Below are 24249 nucleotides of genomic sequence, written 5' to 3' on the forward strand. Positions count from 1 at the left end.
TGCCATAAAACGATAAATAGTTAACTTGCAGGGATTGCAATCCTGCAGAACAGGAATCTCCCTTGCTCTACAGATGTCCTAGAGACCTAAACAGGGAGGTTACCTTATCAATAGCACAAATTTCCAGAGGCAAATAACTCTCGGTTCCTGAAGCCCTAATGTCTCCCTCCCACCATAAACTGGAGGAGACTGAGGTAGAAGGGAATGTAAATGATAGCCAGATCGTAATGCCCCACCAAGAATCTCCCAACTATCTTGATGTTAGTGCCTGACCTAAAGACGACATTGATCAAGCCATAAGGGCAAGGCCTCCCCCCGGCACCTTGTAGGCCCTCCCTAACATGTGAAGACTCTGTTGAAACCTCCCATCTCTTCCCCTCCCCTTCCCCCAACCGCAAGGTGTATAACATGCCTACCCTCACAACCCGGGGCAGCAGCTCTTCCTGCCCACGGGTCCTGTCCCCGTGCTTTAATAAACCACCATTTTGCACCAAAGATGTCTCAAGAATTCTTTCTTGGTCATCGGCCCCGGACCTCAGCCCACCGAACCTCACCTAGGTTCTAGAACTTCATCATCTTGACTTCTCTAAACTCTGATTTCCTCATCCATAAAATTAGTAGGACCAACTTTGGAGTTGTTGAGGATTAAATGAGTAAATACATAGAGATAAAGCATTTACAACAATGCCTGTCACAAAATAAAGATTATAAAAGTACTTTCAAAATATTTTGCTTCCTCTTAATTTCTTTCAATATTTTTAAAAATTATTTTTGCAGTTTGATTTGATCATTTCAATAGCTGAAATCTTTGTGGTGATAATTCTGCTGATAATTCTGTTGACTTTCACTGATGTCATTTTTTTCTTCTTTATATTTTGGAAACTTCCTTTTTATACTCGTTTCTGACTAATCTTCAAGAATTTTTTTTAAAGATTGTATTTATTTGAGAGAGGATGAGAGAGAGAGAGCGTGCACAAGAGTGGGATGAGTCAGAGGTGCAGCAGACTCCCTCCTGAGCAGGGAGCGCAATGCAGAACTCCGTCCTGGGACTCAGGATCATGACCTCAGTCAAAGGCAGCTACTTACTTAACCAACTAAGCCACCCACATGCCCTGTTTCTGACTGATCTTAATGTCTGAGAGTACTAAAATCTGATTATAAGGTCTGTTCCTACATTTGTTTTTTATCTGTGTGATTCCCACAGTACTGTAGTCCCTGTGTCACTTTAAGTTATGGTTTTGGTTGGGGATCACTAAACCAATTTGAAGGGAGAGCTATGGTTATGAATTCTCTTTGGTTGTTATTACCTAAATGTATGAGACTAAAGCAGATACATTTACTCTTACATTCCCTTGGCTAGCTGGTTAAATTCTAGCTTATCCTTTTACTGAAAGAGCAGGCTTTGAGGGCCCTAGCTCTCAGTAGAGCAGTCTAGGAGCCTAGTGTCCTGCCTTGCATGGGCCCACGGCCCCATCTTCTGTCCCTGACATGAACGTTAGAACTCCGGTCCTAGGTTTCCTGTATTTAGAAACATCTAGGGTAGTCATGGCTCTGGAGCACTTTTAACTCGGTGGTTTTGGCTTCTTTTTGGGTTGGGAAGGGGGACGCTGAGATGGTCTTTTACTTTTGTATGAACTTCGTTATGATTTAGAGTAAATCTTGTCAATTATTTTTGGCATCTATGAACATTTTATTGATTTTTTTTTCCAGAATGTCTATGCCACCATACTTTTGTAAGGGGAAGTCTCTGTTTTTGTTAAATATCTTTTGCCGTGTCATCAGTATTTTCTTTGGTGTTATGTGTCTACATGTATCTGTATTTTCTCTTAATATATTTGGAATGTTTATAGGCTATTCTTATTCTTTAATAATGTAATCGAACTTAAACATTATCATTGGATTCCCTCTTATGAAATTTAATAAAATCATAAGTCTGTACATTTTTATCTCTTGCTTATCTTTGTCTACTTCTGGATTTTTGTCACACTATTTTTTTCATTATTAGGGTTATACATTTTTATTATATTTAGTTGCTGTAATTCTCATAGTTTATCTTTCTTAGTTATGTACTTAAATATATTTAGTGTTCATTGTCAGTTCCTTATAACTCTCCAATATCTGAATTCTTTGATTCTTTATTTGATCTGTTGATTAATTATATTTTTGTCATTGAGTGGACTTCTTTTTTAAAAAAGAATTCATGACTATTTTAATTTCTAAACTTTTGCTTATCTGAAAACAACTGCTGCCTTTTAAGTGAATGACAAATTAGGTGTTAAAGGTAGATATTACAGATACTGCTTTTTCTCAGACTCCATAAATACTGATTTATTCTTTCCCATCTGTGAAATAAAATTCTTTGCAGAAATTTTAAGGCAGACTAAGTTTTGCTCATTATTGGTGATTAATTTTTATTTCCTGGATATTCATAAGGTATATTTTTCCCGTAAAGTTTAGCAATTTCATCAGGCTATCTAGACATTGCTCATTCTTAGAGATTCTTTTATTGAAATATAATTGACATATAACATTATATTAGCATCAGATGTACAACATAATGATTAAATATTTGTATACATTGTGAAATGATTATCATAAGTCTCATTACCTCCCAACAGCACTCACACAAAGTTACAAAAAACCCTTTTTCTTGTGATGAGAAATTTCAAAGATCTACCCTCTTAAGCTGCTTTGAAACATGCAATACAATATTATTGACTATAGTCTCATGCTGTACATTACATCTCCATGACTTATTTATTTTATAACTGGTAGTTTGTACTTCTTAATCTCCTTTGCCCATTTCATTCACTCCTACAACCACTCCATCCCCTGGCAACTAAATTCTATTCTCTGTATCTGTGGGTTTTGTTTGTTTTGTTTTTTAGATTTAATACATAGGTGAAATAATACAGTATTTTTCTTTGTCTGACTTATTTACTTAGCTTAATACACTCTAGGTCCATCCATGTTGTCACAAATGACAATATTTCATTCTATTTTATGGCTGAGTATCATTACATTATATATATATACACACACACACACACACACACATAAACATATATATATATATACACATATATATAAACAACCTAAATGCTTATTAACGGGTGAACAATATATATATAATATAATATATAATAATAATAAAATAATATATATATTATAACATATATAATATATATATGTATATATATACACATATATGCACATACACCATATCTTCCTTGTTTGTTCATCCGTTAATAAGCATTTAGGTTGTTTCAATCTCTTACCTATTGTAAATAATGCCACAGTGAACATAGGGATGCATAATTCAGTTAGATTTAATGTTTTTGTTTTCATTGACTAAACACCCAGATGTGAATTTGCTGGATCATATAGCATTTCTATTTTTAAAGTTTTGAGGAATCTCCATAATGTTTTCCACAGAAGATGCACCAAGTTACATTTTAAACAACAGTGTAGGAGGTTTCCCTTTTCTTCGCATCTTGATCAATACTTATTCCTTGTACTAATAGTCACTGTGACTGTTATGGATGGTGTTATCTCATTGTGGCTCTGATTTGTGTTTCCCTGATGATGAGTGATGTTGAGCATCTTTTCATGTACTGATTGCAATCTGTACGTCTTTTTTTTTTTTTTTAACATCTATTCAGGGTCTCTGCCCATTTTTTAATCAGATCATTTGTTTTAATAATAATCATCATCTCCCATTCTGTGAGCTGTCTTTATTTTGTTGGTTTACTATGCTGTGTAGAAGCTTTTTAGTTTGATGTTGTCCTATTGTTTATTTTTGCTACTATTACCATTGTCTGTGGAGTCAGATCCAAAAATATACTACTGAGAATGATGTTAAGGAGCTTACCACCTTTTTTTATTCTCTTGTTTTATGATTTCTGAACTTGCATTCAGGTCTTTAATCCATTTTGAATTAATTTATGGGTATAGTGTAAGATAGTGGTCCAGTTTCATTTTGCTGCCTATGGCTGTTGAGTGTTCCCAGCACCATTTATTAAAGAGACTATCTTTTCTGTATTGTGTATTCTTGCTTCCTTAGTCATAGATAATTGACCATATAACTGTGGGTTTATTTCTGGGCTCTCTGTTCTATTCCATTGATTTGTATGTCAGTTTTTGTGCCCAAACCATACTGTTTTGATTACTATAACTTTGTAATATAGTCTGAGATCCAGGAGCATAATTCCTCCTGCTTTGTTCTTCTTTCTCAAATTTGCTTTGGCTATTTGGGATCTTGTATGGGCCCAAATAGATTTTAGGATTGTTTTTGTTCTATTTCTGTGAAAAATGTCATCTGAATTGTGATAGGGATACCTTGAGTGTAGATTGCTTTGAGTATTGGAAATTTTAACAATATTGATTCTTCTAATCCATGAGCGCAGAATATTTTTCTATTTTTTTGTGTTTTCTTCAACTTCATTCGTCACTCTTTTTTTTTTTTAAAGATTTTATTTATTTATTTGACAGAGAGAGATCACAAGTAGGCAGAGAGGCAGGCAGAGAGAGGGGAAGGGAAGCAGACTCCCTGCTGAGCAGAGAGCCCCATGCAGGACTCGATCCCAGAACCCTGAGGTCATGACCTGAGCCGAAGGCAGTGGCTTAACACACTGAGCCACCCAGGCGCCCCTCATTCATCATTCTTAAAGTGTTCAGTGTACAGGTCTTTCACTTCCTGGCTAAATTTATTCTTAGGTATTTTTTTCCTTTTTGATATATTTATAAATGTGATTATTTTCATAATTTCTGATAGCTTGTTGTTAATGTATAAAATGGAATAGATTTTTATATATTGACTTTCTATCATGCAGCTTTATAATTTATTGAATTACAAATTTAATAAACATTCTTATTTTTTTTAAAGACTTTATTTATTTATATGTCAGAAAGATAGAGTACAAACAGAGAGGCAGGCAGAGGCAGAGGGAGAAGCAGGCTCCCTGCGGAGCAAGGAGCCTGATGTGGGACTCGATTCCAGGAGGCTGGGATCACGACCTGAGCTGAAGGCAGATGCTTAACCAACTGAGCCACCCAGGCATCCCTAAACATTCTTGTTTTTTAAAAAAAAATTCTTTAAGAGTTTATTTATTTATCTAAAAGAGATCACAAACAGGCAGAGAGGTAGGCAGAAAGAGAGGGGGAAACAGGCTCCCCACCGAGCAGAGAGCCCAATGCGGGGCTCCATCCCAGGACCCTGAGATCATGACCTGAGCCAAAGGCAGTGGCTTTAACCCACTGAGCCACCCAGGAATTCCAATAAACATTCTTTTATGTATGTTTTCATAAAACATAACAGTTTTATGATCAAGTCTTTTGGTTTTTTTAAATGCAAAATCATGTCACCTGCAAATAGTTACTTCTTCCTTTATAATTTGGATGCCTTTTATTTATTTTTTAATTGCTCTGGCTAAGACTTATAATACTGTGCTAAATGAAAATGGTGAGAGTTGTCATCCTTTTCTTCTTGATCCTAAAGGAAAAGTTTTCAGCTTTTCACCTGGAGATGCTGATAACTGTGGGTTTGTCATCTATTGCCTTTATTTTGTTTACACTTTGTTTATACCTACTCTTTTTAGAGTTTTCATTATAAGTGGATGTTGGATTTTGTGAAATGGTTTTCGGCATCTATTGAGATGACCATATAGGATTTTTATCCTTTATTTTGTCAGTGTGGTATATGACATTAATTGGTTTGCAGATTTTGAAAACATTCTTGTATCCCTGGAATAGATCTCACTTGATTATGGTTGTGGATTCTTTTAATATATTGTTGAATTCATTTGCTAATATTTTGTTGAAGATTTTTACATCCCTGTTCCTCAAGGATATTACCTTATAATTTTTTTTTAATTTTTATTTTTTGTAATGTCCTTATCTGAATTTGGTATCAGGGTAAGTCCAGCTATGTAAAAAGAGTCTGAAAGCGTTCCCACCTTTTAAATATTTTGGAAGCATTTGAGTATAGGTATTAAATGTTCTTTGAATGTTTGGTAGATAGAATTCACCAGTATCAAGCCATCTCATCCTTGACTCTTATTGGGAGGTTTTTGATTACTGATTCAATCTCCTTAATAGACTATTAAGACTTTCTATTTCTTTCTGATTAAGTTTTGGAAGATTGTGTGTTTATAGGAATTTATCCATTTTTCTGGGATGTCTACTTTGTTGCCGTGTAATTCTTCATAGTAATGTCTCAAAAGCCTTTATATTTCTTTAGTATCAGTTGTAATTCCTCTATAAATATGATTTTATGTGAGCCTTTTCTCTTTTTTCCTTTCTGAGTCAAGCCAGGGAATTATCAATTTTGTTTGTATTTTCAAAGAACCATCTCTTAGTTTCATTGATCTTTACTTTTGTCTTTTTAAATGTCTTTTTCATTTATTTTTGCTTTGATCTTTAGTGTTTCCTTCCTTCTAATTTATTTGTTTTTTTTCTTAGTACCTTTTAGATGTAAAGTTAGATTGTTCTTTGAGATTTTTCTTGATTCTTGAGGTCAGCTTGTGATGGTATAATCTTCCTTTTTAGAACTGTTTTTGTTACATCTCAGATTTTGGTATGTTGTATTTCCATTTTCATTTGTCTCAAAGTATTTTATGACTTTTCATTTGATTTTGTTATTGACTTTGCTTAGTAGCATGTTGCTAATTTCCCCATATTTGTAATTTTTCCAATTTTTTTCTTTGATTGATTTCTGTTTTCTTACCATTATGTTCAGAATAGAAACTGGACATGATTTCAGTCTTCTTGAATTATTATTTTTTTAATTTTTAAATTTTATTTTTTTAAGGATTTTATTTATTTATTTATTTGACAGAGAGAGAGAGCACAAGCAGGTGGAGAGGCAGGCAGAGAGAGAGGGGGAAAGCAGGCTCCCTGCTGAGCAGAAAGCCTGGTGCAGGGCTTGGTCCCAAGACGGTGAGACCATGACCTGAGCTGAAGGCAGAGGCTTTAACCACTGAGTCACCCAGGCGCCCCTTCTTGAATTATTTTGAGACTTGTTTGTGTCTTAACATATAATTTATCCTGGAGAATATTCCATGTGTACTTGAGAAGAACATGTATGCTGCTGTTTTTGATTAGATTGTTTCCTATGTCTTTGGTCTAGTGTGTGATTTAAGGAGAGTGGTTTCAACTAGAAATCTATTTTCATATAGGTAAGCTATCCAGTGGGCACATAGGATATTAAAGTCCCTATTATTCTCCCTTTAGGTCTATTACTATTTCCTTTGCATATTTATATATTTCTCTGTTGGGTGCACATATATTTACAAATGTTCTATCTTCATGGTAGATTGGCCCCTTTCTCATTATGCAGTGCCTATCTTTGTCTTTTATTAGTCTTTGTTTTAAGATTTATGTTGTTTGATATAAGTGTAGCTTTCCCAGCTTTCTTTGGGTTTCCATTTGCATGAAACATCTTTTTCTATCCCCTCACTTTCAGTCTGTGTGTGTCCTTACATCTGAAGTGAGTTTTTTGTAGGCAACATACAGATGGATCTTTTTTCCCCTATTCATTTAGCTACTATGTTTTCTGATTAGAGTATTTAGTCTACTTACATGTAAAATAATTATTGATAGGTATGTACTTATTGCCATTTTGTTAATTGTATTCTGTGTGTTTTATAGTTTGTCTTAATTGTTTTCTGTGTTTTATAGTTTGTCTCTGTCCTTTTCTCATCTTTTGCTTTCTTCCTTGTTTGATGACTTTCTACAGTGTAATACTTAAATTCCTTATTCATTATCTTTTGTGTATTTACTATAGGTTTTGTTTATGGCTACCATGAAGCTCAAATATATAAGCATATACATGCAAATACTCTATTTTAAATTGATAACAAGTTTGAATTTATTCTTAAACTGAATTTTTAGCAAACCCCAAGTTTTGTGTTTTTGATGTCACATTATATATCTTTTTATTTTGTATGTCCTTTAACTAATTACTACAGTTATATTTATTGTTACTACTTCTATTTTTTTTTTAAGATTTTATTTATTTATTTGACAGACAGAGATCACAAGTAGGCAGAGCAGCAAGCAGAGAGAGAGGGGGAAGCAGGCTCCCTGCTGAGCAGAGATCCCGATATGGGGCTCAATTCCAGGACCCTGGGATCTTAACCTGAGCTGAAGGCAGAGGCTTAACCCACTGAGCCACCCAGGCGCCCCATGTTACTACTTTTATTTTTAACCTCCCTAATAGCTTTATTAGTAATTAATTCACTACTTTTATTGTATGTTTACCAATAAGTTTTTGCTTTTGTATGTTTACTTTACTAATTAGTACCTTTTCTTTTCATCATGAAGAGGTCCATTTAATATTTCTTGTAAGATTGCTTTAGAGGTGAAGAACTTACTTAGCTTTTTGCTTGTCTTAAAAGCTCTTCATTTCTCCTTAAGTTCTGAATGATAACTTTATCAAGTAGAGTATGCTTGACTGGAAATTTTTTCTGTGCAGTACCTTGAATACATCATGCCACTTTCTTCTTGCCTGCAAAATTACTGCTGAGAAATCTACTGATTTCTGTCTTATGTGGGTTATTTTTTTGTAATAAGCTGTTTTTCTCTCACTTAAGATTTTCCCTTTAACTTTTGACATTGTAATTATACAGCTGACCCTTGAACAACATGGTTTTGTGCCGTGTATGTCCACATACATCCAGACTTTTTTGATAAGTACAATACTATAAATGTATTTTTCCATAGTTATGATTTCCTTAATAACATTACTTTCTTCTAGTTTACTTTATTATAAGACTATAATATGTAATATATATAACATATGAGATGTGTGCTAATTGACTTTTTATGTTATCTGTAAGGCTTCTGGTCAACAGTAAACTATTAGGAATTAAGTGACATGTGGATTTTTGACTACATGGGGTTTTGGAGTTACTAAACCTTGTGCTGTTCAGGAGTCCAATGTAGTTTTTTTGGCGTTGGTCTCTTTGAGTTCATCTTGTTTGGATCTCTGGGTTTCCTGGATCTGAATGTCTGTTTCCTTCCCCCAGGTTAGAAAGTTTCCAGCCATTATTTCTTCATGTAAGCTTTCTGAAACTTTCTCTGTCCCTTCTCCTTCTGGAACCCTTATAATGCACATATTAACATGCTTGATAGTGTTCTGCAGGTTTCTTATCTTCATCCATCTTTCTTTCTTTCTTTCTTTTTTTCTTCCTTTCTTTCTTGTCTTTCTGTCTGTCTTTCTTTCTTTTCTGCTCTAGGTAAGTTCTACTTCTTTATTTTCCAAACCACTTACTGGGTTTCTTTTTCATCTAGTCTGCTGTTGAGCACTACTAGTGTACTTTTTGGTTCAGTTTTTGTATTCTTCAACTCTGTGACTTCTGTTTGGTCCTTTATTATATTTTCTGTCTCTGTGTTGAGGTTCTTACTGTGTTCATCCATGTCTTTTTCATAGTTCAGTGAGTAACTATATAAACACTACTTAGAACTCATTATCAAATGAATTACTTATCTTTGTTTCATTAAGATTTTCTTTTTCCCTGTGGTTTTATTTGTTCTTTCATTTGTACCATATTCTTCTGTTTCCTCACATTGCTTGACTCTGAATGTATGCCTAGGTGTGAGGTGAAGTAGCTGTCTCTCCCAATCTTGAAGGAGTGGGCTTATGTAGGAAATGAACCTTATTTAATTTAAACTTTTTTTTTCTTGGTTGTCTCTCACACTGTCTCTTTGATCATGGATCCCAGAAACATAATGCTCCCTGATCACCACATTTAGGCACTCAAAGGGCATTCCCTGTAAGAACTCTACATACTCACTGATCTGGCACTTGTTGTGGAAGAAACTCAGTGGGGTGAGGTGCTAACAGGTCTGGTGGTGGTCATGGGAGCACACAGATTGTTGTGGCATTTACCCACCTGGTTAGATGGCAGCCATCTGAGCTGCATGGAGGGGCAGTGTATTTTCTCATTAGTGCTAGCAGGTTAGAATGCAAAAATTGCATCCATCTGTGCTGGCACCAACCATGTGGAGGAAGGGAGCACTTTGGCCAGTACTGACAAGGTAGAAGAAAAGTGCCAAAGATGGCACATACCAGCTCCTCTGTCCTTGGAGAGAGTCACTTTAGGCTTTTGCCATCCCACAGAGGCCTTAATGTTAGCAAATGAATCTTCATGTGTGATCTAGTGGCTTTTCAATTTGATGCTTTTATACCAGGTTCCAGAGACAATGATTCTGTACATGTAGGTATGGACTCTTCATTCCCTAGAATTTTGTTTCTCCTTCATAAGGCCCATTGGTTCTCTTTGTGTGTGTGTGTGTGTGTTTGTTTTTTTTTTTGATTGATTGATCGACTGATTTATTTATTTATTTCTTATTCTCCCATCCCTTATTCTTTTTTAAAAATTTATTTAAATTCAGTTAGCCAACATATAGCACATCATTAGTTTCAGATGTAGAATTCAGTAATTCAGCCACTGCATGTAATACCCAGTTCTCATCACATTGTGTGCCCACCTTAATGCCCATCACCCAATTACCCTATCCCCCTACTGACCTCCCCTCCAGCAACCCTCAGTTTCATTCCTATAGTTAAGAGTCTGTCATGGTTTTTCTTCTCCTCTGATGACTTCCCATTCAGTTTTCCCCTCTTCCTCTATGGTCCTCTGTACTGTTTCTTATATTTCACATATGAATGAAACCATATAATGGTCTTTCTCTGGTTGACTTATTTTATTCCACATACTACCCTCCATTTCCATCCATGTCAATGTAAATGTTTAAGTATTAATTATTTCTGATGGCTGAGTAATGTTCCACTGTATGTGTATACCGCATCTTCCTTCTCCATTCATCTGTTGATGGATATCTGGGCTCTTTCCATAGTTTGGCTATTGTGGACATTGCTGCTATAAACATTGGGGTGCAGGTGCCCCTTCAGATGATTACATTTGTATCTTTGGGGTTAAATACCTAGCAGTGTAGTTGCTGGGTCCTAGAGTAGCTCTATTTTTAAGTTCTTGAGGAATCTTCATACTGTTTTCCAGAGAGGCTATATAAACTTATATTCCCACTGGCAGTATAAGAGGGTTGCCCTTTCTCCACATCCTCACCAACATCTGTCATTTCCCGAGCAATTATTTTTAGCCATTCTGACTGGTGTGAGGTGGTATTTCCATGATGCCAAGTGATGTGGGACATTCTTCTGCCCATTTCTTGACAGGATTATTTGTTTTCTGAGTGTTGAGCTTGATATGTTCTTTTTTTTTTTTTTAAGATTTTATTTATTTATTTATTTGACAGACAGATCACAAGTAGGCAGAGAGGCAGGCAGAGAGGGACGGAGAAGCAGGCTCCCTGCTGAGTGGAGAGCCTGATGTGGGATTCGATCCCAGGACCCTGGGATCATGACCTGAGCCAAAGGCAGAGGCTTTAACCCACCGAGCCACCCAGGTGCCCCAAGCTTGATACGTTCTTTATAGATCTTGGATACTAGCCCTTTAACTGCTATGTTATTTGCAAATATCTTCCCCTTTTTCATAGGCTGCCTTTTAGTTTTGTTGACTGTTTCTTTTGCTGTACAAAAGTTTTGACCTTGATGAAGTCCCAATAGTTCATTTTTGAAGTCCCAATAGTTCATTTTTGCATTTGTTTCCCTTGCCTTGGTGATGTGTTTAGAAAGAAGGTGCTGTGGCTTAGGTCAAAGAGGTTGCTGCCTATGTTCCCCTCTAGAATTTTGATGAAGTCTTGTTTCACATTTAGGTCTTTCATCCATTTTGAGTCTATTTTTATGTGTGGTGTAAGGAGTGGTTCATTTTCATTCTTCTACATGTGGTTGTCCAATTTCCCAACAGCATTTGTTGAAGAGACTGTCCTTTTTCCATTGGATGTTCTGCTTTGTTGAAGATTAGTTGACCATAGAGTTGAGGGTCTACTTCTGAGTTTTCTATTCTGTTCCATTGACCCATGTATCTGTTTTTGTGCCAGTACCATACTGTCTTGGTGATTACAGTGTTGTAATAGAGCTTGAAGTCCAGAATTGTGATGCTATCAGCTTTGGTTTTCTTTTTCAACATTCCTCTGGTTATTTGGGGTCTTTCCTGATGCCATACAAATTTTAGGATTATTTGTTCCAGTTCTGTGAAAAATGTAAATGGTATTTTGATAGGGATTGCATTGAATGTGTAGGTTGCTCTAGGTAACATAGACATTTTAACAATATTTTTCCAATCCATGAACATGGGATGTTTTTTCATTTCTTTGTGTCTTCCTCAGTTTCTTTTGTAACTGTTCTGTAGTTTTTGGAGTACAGATCCTTTACCTCTTGGTTAGGTTTATTCCTAGGTGTCTTAGAGTTTTGGGTGCAATTGTAAATGGGATTGAATCTTTAATTTCTCTTTCTTCTGTCTCATTGTTGGTGTAGAGAAATACAGCTGATTTCTATGCACTGATTTTATATCCTGCCACTTTACTGAATTCCTGTAAGAGTTCTAGCAATTTTTGGATAGAGTCTTCTGGGTTTCCCACATACAGTACCATGTCATCTGCAAAGAGTGAGAGTTTGACTTCTTCTTTGCCAAATTGGATGCCTTTTATTTCTTTTTGTTGTTGGATTGCTGAGGCTAGGACTTCTAGTACTATCTTGAATAGCAGTGGTCATAGTGGACATCCCTGTCATGTTCCTGACTTTAGGGGAAAAAGCTCTCAGTTTTTCCCCTTTTGAAAATGATATATACTGTAGGTTTTTCACAGATGACTTTTATGAGGGTGTGCACCCTCTATCCATATGCTGTGGAGAGTTTTGATCAAGAAAGGATGCTGTACTTCATCAAATGCTTTTTCTGCATCAATTAAGAGGATCATATGGTTGTCTTTCTTTTATTAATGTGATATGTCACATTTTTTGATTTGTGAATGGTGAATCACCCTTGCAACCCAGGAATAAATCCCACTTGGTCATGATGAATAATCCTTTTAATGTACTATTGGATCCTATTGGCTAGTATTTTGGTGAGAATTTTTGCATCCATGTTCATCAGGGATATTGGTCTGTTATTCTCCTTTTTGATGTGGTCTTTTTTTGGTTTTGGGATCAAGGTAATGCTGGCCTCGTGGAATGATTTTGGAAGTGTTTCTTCCATTTCTGTTTCTTGAAACAGACTCAGAAGGATAGGTATTAGTTCCTTTTTTTTTTTTTGAAAATACACATTCATTTATTTACTTTGACTAAATGGTAATATAATATAAAATCTTAAACATTTTTAATGAACAAAGTCACATGTACTTTGCATCATATGACTGAACCAGAACAATGAAAGTTGAATAATTTTTCTAAGATATTAATGTTAAACCAAATCAAAACTATTTTATTAGTGAAAAAAGAGCTTACCCATCCAAAGTATTTTACCAAAAATCATGTAAAATTATAATAACTTTTGCTCTAACTATGCTATCTCACTGCTACTTCTACCACTAGTACAACTTCCACTGTTGTTGCTACTTTTTTCACTATTAATATGAATATAGTTTATTCAATATTGTCCTCTCTCCATTAAGTCATTTCCCTACTCATTTTATTCTTAAAATAACCTTATGGTGCTAATACTCACTCATTTTATTTTTATTTTATTTTATTTTAAATATTTTACTCATTTACTTGAGAGAGAGAGAGAGAGAACAAGCAGGGGGAGCAGCAGGCAGAGAGGGAGAAGAAGACTTCCTGCTGAACAGAAAGCCCAGTGTGGGGCTTGATCCCAGGACCCCAGGATCATGACCTGAGCTGAAGGTAGACACTTAACTGACTGAGCCACTCATGTGCCCTGACTCCTCCTTTTAATAGATGATGAAATTAAGGATTTTCTTAGAATCTTTAAGTAAATTACCAGTTTTGCTCAGTCAATAAATAGAGAACCAGGATTAAAAACCAGATTTGTGTTTTTCTAAAACATAGAATATGATAGAAAGTACACAATAAATATGCACAGTGTATTAGTTTTTTAAATGGTTGGTAGAATTACCCTGGGAAGCCATCTGGCCCTGGACTCTTCGCTGGGAAATTTTTTGATTATTGCTTCAGTTTCCTTGCTGGTTATGGGTCTGTTCAGGTTTTCTGTTTCTTCCTGTTTCAGTTTTGGTAGTTTATATGTCTCTAGGAATGCATACATTTCATCAAGATTGCTTAATTTGTTGGCATATAGTTGCTCATAATATGTTCTTAAAATTTTATTTCCTGGGAATTGTTGTGATCACTTCTCTTTCATTCATGATTTTATTGATTTGGGTCCTTTCTCTCTCTCTCTCTTTTTTGAAAAGTCTTGCTAGGGGTTTATCAATCTTTTTAATCCTTTCAAAGAACCAGCTTCTAGTTTCATTGATCTTTCTACCATTCTTTTGGTTTTTATTTCATTGATTTCTGCTTTAATCTTTATTAATAATTTCTCATCTCCTGCTTGGTTTAGGCTTTATTTGCTGTTCTTTCCCCAGCTCTTTTAGGTATAGTTTAGCCTGTGTATTTGAGACTTTTCTAGTTTCTTTACAAAGACTTCTATTGCTATGTACTTCCCTCTTAGGACCACCTTTGCTGCATCCCAAAGGTTTTGAACAGCTTTTGATTTTCATTGTTTCTGTGAATTTTTAAAATTCTTCTTTAATTACCTTGTTGACCCATTCATTCCTTAGTAGGATGCTTTTTAATCTGCAAGTATTTGAGTTCCTTCCAAATGTCCCCTTTCGATTGAGTTCTAGTTTCAAAGCATTGTGGTCTAAAAATATGTAGGGAATAATCCCAATCTTTTCATACCAGTTGAGACCTATTTGTGACTCAATGTGGGATCTGCTCTGGAGAATGTTCCATGTGGACTGGAGAAGAATGTGTATTTTGTTGCTTTAAGATGGAATGCTCTATATATCTGTGACATCCATTTTGCCCATTGTGTCATTTGCAGCCTTTATTTCCTTGTTGATCTTCTGCTTAGATGATCTGTCTATTGCTGTGAGTATGGTGTTAAAGTCCCCTAGTATTATTGTATTATTATCAATGTGTTTCTTTGATTTTGTTGTTAATTGATTTATATAATTGGCTGTATCAATGTTAGAAGCATAAATAATTATAATTGTTATGTTTTCTTGTTGAATAGACCCTTTAAGAATGACATAATGTACCTCTTCATCCCTTACTATAGTCTTTAGTTTAAAATCTAATTTTTCTGATATCAGGATTGCTAGTCCAGCTTTCTTTTGATGTCCATTAGCATGATAAATGGTTCTCCACCTTCACTTATTGTGTGGAGGTTTCTTTGGGTCTAAAATGAGTTTCTTGTAGAAAGTGTATCAGTGGGTCTTGCTTTTTTATCCAGTCTGATATCCTGTGTCTTTTGATTGGACCATTTAGCCTATTTACATTCAGAGTAACTATTGAAAGATATGAATTTAGTGCCATTGTATTACCTGTAAAATCACTGTTGCTGTCTGTCTTTGTTCCTTTCTGGTCTATGTTACTTTTGGGCACTCTCTTCACTTACAGGCTCCTCTTTAAAATTTCTTGCAAGACTGGTTTATTGAGCACAAATTCTCCTAATTAGTTTCTGTTTTTCCTAAAAGTTCTTTATCTCTCCTTCTTTTCTGAGTGACAGCCTTGCTGGATAAAATATTCTTGTTGCATGTTTTTCTCATTTAGTACTCTGAATATATCATGCCAACCTTTTCTGGTCTGCCAGGTTTCTATGGACAGGTCTGCTGCCAGTCTAAGTTCCCTTGTAGATTAAGGATCTCTTATCTCAAGCTGCTTTTAGAATTTTCCCTTTATCTCTGAAATTTGCAAGTTTCACTATTATATATCAGGGTGTTGATCTATTTTTATTGATTTTAAGTGGAGCAGGGGGGCGTTCTCTGTTCCTCCTATGCTTGAATTCCTGTTTCCTTCCCCAGATTAGGGAAGTTCTCACTATAATTTGCTCAAATATATGTTCTGCCCGTCCCTCTCTTTCCTCTCCCTTTGGGAGCCCAATAATTCTAATATTATTTTGCTCTTGGTATCACTGATCTTCAAATCCTCCCCTCATAGTCTGGTTATTGTTTCTCTTTTGTTCAGTTTCTTTATTCTCTGTAATTTTATCTTCTATATCACTTATTTTCCCTTCTGCCTCATTTATCCTAGCAGTAAGAACCTCCACTGTATCTCAGCAATACCCTTTTTGATTTCAACCTGTTTAGATCATAGTTCTTTTATTCAGAAAGGGATTCTTTAGTGTTCTATGCTTTTTTTCAGGCTCAGCTAGTATCTTTATAATCATTGTTCCAATTCTAGCTCCAACATTTTATGAATATCCATATTTATTTAAGAGAAAGAGGGAGGGAGAGAGAGAGAGTCAGCAAATGAGTAGGGAAGAGGCAGTGGGAGGCAGAGAGAGAATCCTTAAGCAGACTTCCCACTGAGTAAGGATCCTGTTGCAGGGCTCAATCCCAGGACCCTGAGATCATGATCTGGGCAGAAATCAAGAGTTGGCTGCCACTGAACTGAATGGGCCACCCAGGTGCCCTACCCCATTGGTTTTCAAAACTGCATATTTTGGAGGCTCATCTCTCCAGTGCTATTCCTAAGGGTTGAAGTGCCTAATGTGGCAATGTGGTGCACAGACCCTTCACTCCTCTGGAAAAAGTTTTGTGTTTATGAGATTTTTCCTGATGGCTGACTATGGGTCACCACTCCCAGGGGTTAGATTGTTGGTGAGAGTGCTTCTTTGCCTCTACTGTTACTTCAGTGTGGCCATTTAATTTGTGTGTGTGTGTGTGTGTGTGTGTGTGTGTAGGTTTCTGTTGGTTTTCAGTTTTTTTTTTTTTTTTTCTAGAGGGAATTGTTGTATATATAGCTGTAGATTTGTTGTGTCTGTGGGAGGAGATAAGTTCAGGATACTCCTACACTGCCATCTTGAACCATCTCCCCTTACATAATTTTAAGTGAAATTTAGAATTTCTTTCTAATTAGCATATATGGTTTTTTTAGAAAATGTTTTTCTTTTAAAATATTTGAAATTTTGATTGCATTTGCTGAGATTTCTTCTTTCAAAACACCAATTATGGCTCTTTTTGTATTGCCCTTATTTGTCATGTTCTTTCTATTTTCTTTTATCTTTGTGTTCTTTTCTATTTCATTTTGTGTGCTTGTCTAACTTTATGGTTTATCCTATTTTAGCAGCATTAAATTTATTTATTTCAACTTCTAATAAGTCCTTTATTTCTGTATGGTTTTATTGTCATCATCAATTTCTTTCCTGAGTTTTGCCAGGTAACTTTGTATCTAGTTTGGTTGTTTTCCTCATATATTCTTTAATCACTTGTCTCCCTTAATTTGTTATATTTTTAAACATTCTAAATTGTTTTTCCAAAGATTTCTTATTCTCTCATTGTTTATGCTTCATACGTCTTTATATATTATACTTTTCTCAACCCATTATGCTAGTGTGGGACTTGAGCAGAGGTGCAGTGATGGATCCTTTGGAGTTTGCATGGGATTAGATGGTCACCTAGTCGAATAGAAAGAGGATCTGACTATTGACTTGTTTTCTGAGTGCCCTTCATTGCATTTCCAGTCTAGCATTCAGACACTCCATTAAAGAATTTTTAATAGGACCTCTCTGGACAACTAACTTAACTTTTAAAGGAACCTGTAGCTTCTCCAAGATTTAGCAGTTTTCATGGTCTTTCCTAAATTCATGGTTCAAATTTCATTATGTATTCTTTATACTTTGTGATTTAAAGATGTTTCTTGGTTTTATTAAATGCAGAGATTATTTTTCTATTTTATTTTATTTAAGACACTATGACTCAGGGATATGAGTAAAGTCTCTTTGCCATCTTTAGGTTTATAATAAAATTATTAAGTTTTATTTTTTAACTCCTCTTTACCTATGAAATCATATTCATTAGCTTTCAATTGGCACTGTAAAAAAAATTACTGCAAACATGACAACTTAAAACAACACAAATTTATTATCTCATTGTTCTTTGGGCCAGATGCATTGGTAGGTTTGCCTGGGTTCTCTTTTTGGGTTTTACAGGATCAACCTCAAGATGTCAGCTAGTTTGGCTCTTAACTGGAGCTCTAGGGGAGAATCTGTTTCCAAGCTCATTCAAGCTATTGGCAGAAGTCAGTTCCTTGTGGTTTTAGCAGTGAAGCCCCTGTATCTTTGTGGGCTGTCGGTTGGGAGCCTTTCTCAGCTCCTTAGACTTAAGGTTGTCTACATTTCTCATCACATTACCTCTTTATCTTCAAACCAGCAGTGGTGTATTGAGTCTTTTGCACACTTTAAATGTCTCCGAGTTCCTTTTCTGCTGCATTTTTTTCTGCTTCCAGCCAAGAAAGTTCCCTGCTTTAATGGGTCATGTGACTACATTGGGACCATATAGGTAATCCGAAATAACCTATATTAAGGTTGTTAGGCTGAATTAAATCTATGATGTCTCTTCTTCCATATAACAACATATTTACAGGTTCCAGAGATTAGAAAACAGACATCTTTCGGGGGTGCTATTCAGGCTACCATATACATTAAAATTGTCTAATATATTCCAGTGCTAAGCCTTTTTAAATTACCAGATCCAGGTTTTAGTTTTCTGGACACATTACATTTAGAATGGCCTCTTTGCCTTTTGGATTCTGTTTAAAATCGATTATTTTATTTTCTTGCTTAAAATACTGTAATAGGTTACTCTTGCACTTAGAATAATATTTAAATTCTTCCCCATGGCTCATGAACTGGGTCTTAATTACCCCTTTCTAATCTCAACCCATTATGCTTTCCCCGTCACCATTTCTGTTCAACAACATTGCTCACCCTTTGGTTTTTCAAACAGTCTAAATGATTTTGCTAGGAATGATTTTGCTATTCCTCTGTCTTGCTGCTCAAATCAAATATTATCTCCTCAAAGATGCTTTCTCTTGCCATTGTATAAGTTGTTGTCAGCCCATCATTATATTTGGTAATTATCAATTTAAGTGTTCTATGGTGCTTATCTTTGTATCTCTTTATAGGTAGATGATAGGAAATGATTGAAAGATTACTTCAGTGCCATGGCTGGCCTCACCGGTAAATGGAAAAACAAAAGTGAATCTGTTTATTGTCACATGCCACCAAATGGCTTTAGAAAGGATTCAGTTCCTGACTAATTTACTTTGTGATGTTGGAGAGTTGTCCTCACTGAACTACAAGAGTAAGAGCATCACTCAGTACAGGAGTGATGCATTTCAGATTCTAGTACTGGCTGGTGATGAGAAAGTTTGTGTTCAACTCTCTTGACATTCCATTTCTTCTCATGTAAAAGAAGGAGTCTGGATGACTTAATCTCTGTTCATTTTCTACTTGAAAGGTTAAGGATTCTGAATTCTGATGTCAGTTTGATATTAAGAAGTCCTAAGACTTCCTGTATTGTCTAAACCAATGGTTTTCAAAATGTGGCGAACAGATCTCTGGAGGTCTCCAAGTCCTTTCAGAGGGTTTGCAAAGTAAAAATACTTTTAAAAATATTAATATTTATTTGCCTTTTTCTTTATAGTGACATTTATACTGATGGTACAAAAATAAAAACTACAAGTACATAGCACAAATTAAGGCAGTGGCACCAAAGTGTGCAAATAGTTATTGCATTCTTCAAGACATTAAGAAAAATGTATCCACATTTAAAAAGTCTTTTCATCTAAGAATGTTTTATCATGAAGCAGTAAACATTGGTAAGTTTGTAAAATCTTGATCATTGAGTGTCCTCTCTTTAATATTCTATGTGATAAAATGGGGAACAGGTATAAAACACTTCTGCAGCATGTCAAAGTACCAAAGTATGTTGGTTGTTTAGAGGAAAAGAACTTGAGTGATTGAGTTGCAAGCTGAACCAGCCACTGTTTCATAGAATACTGTTTTCTACGTGAAAGAATGACAGACAAACTAGGGTTATTCAGACTTGATTATTTGGCAAACATTGTCTCAAATTTGAGCAAAGTGAGCCTGTCATTTCAGGGAACACCCCTGACAGTATTTGTTGCTAATGATAGAGTGAGCTTTCAAATGAAAATTAGAATTTTGTAAAATTTTGATGAGGTTAGTGGTGATATTAATAAATGCAGTTTTTTAAAAAGATTTTTTTAATTTATCTGACAGAGAGAGAGAGAGAACACAAGTAGGCAGAGAGGCAGGCAGAGGGAGGGGGAAGTAGGCTCCCCGCTGAGCAGAGAGCCTGATACAGGGCTCCATCCCAGGACCCTGAGACTATGACCTGAGCTGAAGGGAGAGGCTTAGCCCACTGAGCCACCCAGGTACCCCAGTAAATGTGGTTTTTAAATTTTGAAAAATGAAATGTGTCAACATTAGAAAGAGCTAAGTAATAACTCAGTGAACAATATTTTCTAAATGAAAAATGTGTATTATGCAGGGGTGGAAGATCTACTCAAAGCACAAAATAGGCCAGTGGACTTAATGTAACAGCATAATAAGTTTATTGGTATGGTTTCAGATTCTGCATTGCAACTAACATTTAGGTACTACTTCTTATTGAATTCGAGTATACTATCAAATAATATCCATACTTATCTTAAGTACTTTTAAATTCTCCTTTCCAAGTATACATTTGTATGAGGTTGGATTTTCTTAATTCTTCAAGCATAGTAAAATATTCCAACTTGAATGTAGAAGATAGGGAGGTTCAACTGTCTCATTTTAGCTAGGTATTTAAAAAGATTTATAAAGGGCGCCTGGGTGGCTCAGTGGGTTAAGCCGCTGCCTTCGGCTCAGGTCATGATCTCAGGGTCCTGGGATCGAGTCCCACATCAGGCTCTCTGCTCAGCAGGGAGCCTGCTTCCTCCTCTCTCTCTCTCTCTGCCTGCCTCTCTGCCTACTTGTGATCTCTCTCTGTCAAATAAATAAATAAAATCTTTAAAAATAAATAAATAAATAAAAAGATTTATAAAAATATAAAATAATGTTACCTAGTAAAGTACTTATATATTGGGAAATATACTTAATTATCATAAAATGTGTTATGTTTTTATATAATGGGTTCATTATTATTTTAAATGAATTAATAAATATTTTAAATTTTCTCAGTCTTAGTGTCTAAGACCTGAACATCAACAGATAAAATCCATACCAACAAAAGTCCTGTGGGGTTCTTATTAATTTTTAGGAGTTTAAAAGGGTCCTCAGACCAAAAAGTTTGATAACTATTGATTTAAGCAGAGCCAAAAGATGTTTCATTCAGTAGGATTGACTAAAGATTTATATAATTGTGGTAAAATACATTACATGAAATTTATTATTTTAGTCATTCTAAAGTGTACAGTTAAGGAATATTGAGTACTTTCACATTGTTGTACAACTGCTGTCATCATCTATTTCCAAAACTCTTTTCATCTTTTAAATCGGAATTCTGTACTCATTCAACAGTAACTCCCCACTACTTTCTATCTTCGGCCTGTGACAATCACCATTTATATTAGTCAGGGTTCTTCAAACAAATAGCACCAATAAAAAAAAGAGATAGATTATAAGGAGTTGATTCCCATGATTATGGAGGCTGAGAAGTCCCAAGATCTGCAGTCAGCAAGCTCGAGACCAAGGAGAGACAATGGTATAATTCCAATGTGATCCAAAGGCCTGAGAAAAAGGAGAGCCAATGGTATAAATTCCAGTCTGAGTTTGAGTCCAAAGGCAGGAAAACACCAGTGTCCCAGCTTGAAGACAGTCTGGCACAGAGAAAATGAATTCTCCTTTATGCAGCCTTTTTATTCTATTCAGGCTTTCAATGGATTAAGCCCATCCACATTGAAGAGGAGAATCTGCTTTACTTAGTCTATCAATTCAGAAGTTAATTTCATTCAAAATCACTCTCACAGACAAACCATGAATAATGTTTAACCAAATATCTGGGCACCCTGTGACTAGGTAAGTTTACACATATAATTAACCATGATATCATATGTTTTCTGTGTCTATAAATTTGACTACTCTAGATTCCTCATTTAAGTGGAATCGTACAGTATTTATCTTTTTTGACTGGCTTATTTCACTTAGCATAATGTCCTCAAGATTCATCCATGTTGTAGCATGGTCAATTTTTTTTTTCTTTTTTAAAGCTGAGTAATATTGCTTTGTATATCCACCACATTTAGTTTATCCATTCATCCTTTGATTGACTCCTGAGTTGCTTCCACTTTTGGTTATCATGAATATTGCTGTTCTGAATACGGGTGTATACGTTTTAGATCTTGCTTTCAGTTTTTTTCTGCATATACGTAGATGTGAAATTGCAGGATCATATAACAATTCTATTTTTAATTTTTTGAAGAACTACCATGCTGTTTTCCATAATGGCTGGACCATTTTACATTCCTACCAACATTACATAAGGATTCCAGTTTCTTCACATCCTTGTCAATACTTGTTATTTTCTGGGTTCTTGTTTTTTTTTTTTTTTTAAAGATTTTATTTATTCATTTGACACAGAGAGATCACAAGTAGGCAGAGAGGCAGGCAGAGAGAGAGAGAGAGGAGGAAGCAGGCTCCCCGCGAAGCAGAGAACCCGATGCGGGGCTCGATCCCAGGACCCTGAGATCATGACCTCAGCCGAAGGCAGTGGCTTAACCCACTGAGCCACCCAGGCACCCTGGGTTCTTGTTTTTTGTTTTTGTTTTTGTTTTGTTTTTATAGTAGCTATCCTAATAATGTAATATCTCACTGCTATTTTGATTTGCATTTCCTTAATGATGAATGATGTTGAGCATCTTTTTATTTGTTTTTTGCTTTCTATATATCTTCTTTGGAGAAATCTATGCAAGCCCTTTTGTCATTTTTAAATTGAGCTGCTTGCTTTTTTTTTTTTTTTTTTTTGAGTTGTAGAATTTCTTTATATATCATGGATATTAATCCCTAATCAGATATATGATTTTCATGTATTTTCTCCCAGTCTGTGGGTTGTATTTTCACTGTGTTGATTTATCCTTTGATGCACAGAAGTTTTCACTTTTGATGTAGCCCAATTTGTCTGTTTTTTTCTTTGGTTGCCTATACTTTTGGTTTCATATCAAAGAGATCATTAATAAACTCATGTCATGAGTCCCTTATGTTTCCTGCTAAGAGTGTTACAGTTTTAACTTATGCTTAGGTCTTTCATCCATTTTGAGTTAGTTTTTGTCTTTGGGCAAGATAAGGATCCAGTTTCATACTTTAGCATGTAGATATCCAATTTTCCCGACACCATTTGTTCTGTCCTGCATTGAATGGCCTTGGCACCCTTGTCAAAAATCCTTTGACCCCCCCCCCCAAAAAAAAACCCCCAAAAAAAACCCTTTGACCATACATGCAAGGGTTTATTTCTGGGATCACTATTCTTTTCCATTGGTGTATGTCATTATTTATGCCAGTACCATACTATTCCAATTAATGTGCTTTTAAAATAAGTTTTATAATCAAGAAGTGTGAGATGGCCAACTTTGTCCCTTTTTAACCCACTGAGCCACCCAGGCGCCCCACGACCTTCTTCTTCAAGATTGTTTTGGCTATTCAGGATCCCTTGAGATTCCATATTAATTTTATGATAGATTTTTCTATTTATGCAAAAAACATCATTGCGATTTTGATAGAAACTGCATTTGGTCAGTTGCTTTGGGTAGTATTGAATTAATAATAGTAATAATTGTAAGTCTTCTAATCCATGAACATGAGATGTCTTTCTATTTATTTGTTTCCTTAATTTATTTCAGCCATGTTTTATAGTTTTTACCATTCAAGTGTTTGGTCTACATGGGTGAGTTTATTCCTAAGTATTTTTTTTTTTCCTTTTTGGTGTTTTACCATTTTGCATTAAAAAACAGATTTATTGTATAAAAGTACTATGTGAAATAGAATATCACATGGATCATATCCTCTATTAACTTAAGTACTATGTGAAACAGAATATCACATGGATCATATCCTCTATTAACTTATGTTACAGATGGGTCCAATATATTGTCGTATGTACCATAAAGGTGATTTTCACAGGGTGTTACTGGAGAATACAAGACTGTTGTTTCTATCCCAACTTGAGATATCAGGCAGTATCATCTTGGCAGTTAAATCTCAGTGAAATTTTGAAGGAAAAGTAAGCTTGAGGGAACATAAAGGAGGGAGGACTGAGAGGAAAGTTAAAAAGTAGAGATAAAAGCTCCTGAATGAGGAACTGGAAATGTGAAACAGCAAGGTGTTTACAAAGAACTGATCTAATGGTTTGATATTGTCTGAGCATATAGTT

The 24249-nt window shown here is 35.3% G+C and overlaps 1 long non-coding RNA gene across 2 annotated transcripts in view; it reads left to right on the plus strand.

Annotated features, from left to right (window-relative positions):
- LOC116588800 overlaps positions 1–24249 on the plus strand; it is a 318200-nt gene that overhangs the window by 235279 nt on the left and 58672 nt on the right. Inside the window, exon 5 of one of the 2 annotated variants that reach the window (XR_004285092.1) lies at positions 21756–21891. The exons of the other annotated variant lie outside the window; for it this stretch is intronic. This is a non-coding gene — a long non-coding RNA (uncharacterized LOC116588800). Of the gene's footprint in view, positions 1–21755; positions 21892–24249 lie in introns of those variants that run through there. 2 annotated transcript variants of the gene reach the window in all.

Source organism: Mustela erminea, chromosome 4 (assembly GCF_009829155.1).
Source record: "Mustela erminea isolate mMusErm1 chromosome 4, mMusErm1.Pri, whole genome shotgun sequence".
NCBI classification, from domain to species: Eukaryota; Metazoa; Chordata; class Mammalia; order Carnivora; family Mustelidae; genus Mustela; species Mustela erminea.